The following is a 2,507-nucleotide window of genomic DNA, read 5'->3' on the forward strand; positions in this document are numbered from 1 at the left end:
GTAAGACATTCACTAATTTTGTATCTGTAGAGATTGAATTTCCCATGAAGTTGACCCTGGAATTAACACTAGTGGGCCTCAAGTCTATAAAGGGGTACTCTAGAGACTAACCTAGAACCCCTACATAAGAGGCAGGAAAACTACTTGGGAGGCTGAGGCAGGAGAATGGCGTAAACCCGGGAGGCGGAGCTTGCAGTGAGCTGAGATCCGGCCACTGCACTCCAGTCCGGGCGACAAAGCGAGACTCCGCCTCAAAAAAAAAAAAAAAAAAAGAGGCAGGAAAAGAAGCAGGCCTGGGTAGAGTGAGAATTGGGGATGGGATGCAGTTGCAACAGAAGGCTTAGCTGACCCTATGGGAAGTTCTGAATACAGGATAAGTGACCTTCAAGAGACTCAATCAGTGGTAAGAGAATTGAACTTTTTATCTGCTCATGGATCAGACATTAGGTGCAGGCTGCCCTGGAAGAAAGCCTGACTTCAGACAAGGTGGCTGTCTTCAGCCAAGGCAGTCCTAAAGGGAGCTGACAGCTGGGTGCTTTCTGCTGGCAATATTCCTGAAGCTATGGTACCTGTGGCTGATCTGAACGGTCCATCACAATTTCCCCCACACTTAACCTGATAATGGTTCTCTTCTATCATTTTTTTTTTTTTCCAAAATGCCAATAAATACCAAGTTCCTCAAAAGCTTCTTTGAGCTGGCTTTACCAACTCACTGGTTCCCTCATTAATGAGTTAAATAAAATAGTATTTGACTCAGGTTCACTCTGTAATTGTATGAAGGGCAAGTTTTTAACTTTTCACAACTATTTTCTGACAGAATGCACACATTACATGGCAATTATTGTGATATTATCATAAAGGAGAAAGCTTTTAATTAAAAATGAATGGGCAGTCCCCACCCAGTAATGCCTTCCTTTCTTCTGAGCCTCGCAGTCCAGCCAGGGCAGTAATGAGGCACCAGTGAGTCAGACAAGCAGAGAGCTCCTTCTCCTCCAAGGTCAACCTGGACTGGTTGGCTGGAAGGTGAGGGAGGCTGCCCAGACCAGAGAACTCTGGGGAAAATAACCAGAGGCTAAATCAACCTGCCTTTAAGAGTTGGTATTTATCAGAGCCTTAAAAGACACAGAGGCTTTATTTGGCTTGTGCTAAGGGATGGGGACCAGAAAGCATTTTCTCAGAATTCCAGTTAAGTCTCTTCATCTGAGGAAGTAAAATGATAGATACAACATCTTGAACATCCTTGCTTTGAAATGCACAGTAAGAATCAGAATTGTAGATGCCAGGCATAGGGGATAGAGCTCTGGGTGAGGCCACTGGGAGGGCTCTGGCAATCATGAGTAGGTATCAAGGTCTCTGCAAGAGAGAGGTTCAGGAAAGGTTCAGTATATAATACATGTTTCTTGCAAGCTGAGCACACAGTCACGATTAAGGACCAGGCAACTTACTTAAAAATACAACCACCACCACAGCAAGAAGATGAAAATGGATGAGTATGGTGATGGAGACATGAACAATTATACAGCAAATACAGCAAAATGTTAATTGCAGAATCATGACAGCAGGTGTATGGCTATTAACTGTATAATTCAACTTTTATGCCTAAATTTTTCAATAATAAAACACTGGGGAGAAATGACTACTGAGTGCACACAAGGCAAAGCAACCTCAGTCCTACTATATTCCACATGTTAAATGTGTACATATTTACACAATATACATGCTGATATGCCTGCACATTTATAGTCATAAATGAGTAAAATACACAAATATATGTAGAATATTGGGCATGTAAACAAATTTTGTTTCTATCAAGAAATTAATGCTGCAAGCTTCCCAGACTGCATAACTCAGTCTAGGATATGCAAACTAGACTAGGAAAGACTATCTTTCCCTTAAAGTAGGTTAGTCTTAAATGTAACAGAAAATTGCCCAGGGCAAATGGTATTTATGAACTAGACATCATAGAATGACAACAGTTCTGAATGAGGCAAAATGAAATCATTCAAACAACCTATGGAAAAAGAGCAAAATTCAACTATCATACTTTCACCTTAATGGCCTGCTTGATTTGCCTGGGCAAACTGCCTAAAGGAACATGTAGAGAACAAGGTCTGTCTCTTTTCTTATATGAGAGCAAGACCAGATCCACCCTACAGTTATGCAGACAATACAAGCAGATTCTAGGTGCAATAATTATGCTATATATGACACTAAGCGAACAGCAATTGCATTTGAAATGAGCCTACCTTACAGAGCTTCCAGATAAGTCAATTCACAGAACAAGCCAGCACAGTGGTTTTTTTTTTGTTTTTTTTTTTGAGACAGAGTCTTGCTCTGTCGCCCAGGCTGGAGTGCAGTGGCCGGATCTCAGCTCACCGCAAGCTCCGCCTCCCGGGTTTACGCCATTCTCCTGCCTCAGCCTCCTGAGTAGCTGGGACTACAGGCGCCCGCCACCTCTCCCGGCTAGTTTTTTGTATTTTTCAGTAGAGACGGGGTTTCACCATGTT

General features: G+C 42.4%; 1 protein-coding gene across 1 annotated transcript in view; it reads right to left on the reverse strand.

The window, feature by feature from the left end:
* SLCO3A1 (solute carrier organic anion transporter family member 3A1) overlaps window positions 1-2,507 on the reverse strand; it is a 321,497-nt gene that overhangs the window by 282,430 nt on the left and 36,560 nt on the right.

Source organism: Trachypithecus francoisi, unplaced genomic scaffold (assembly GCF_009764315.1).
Source record: "Trachypithecus francoisi isolate TF-2019V2 unplaced genomic scaffold, Tfra_2.0 Lachesis_group3, whole genome shotgun sequence".
Classification (NCBI taxonomy): domain Eukaryota; kingdom Metazoa; phylum Chordata; class Mammalia; order Primates; family Cercopithecidae; genus Trachypithecus; species Trachypithecus francoisi.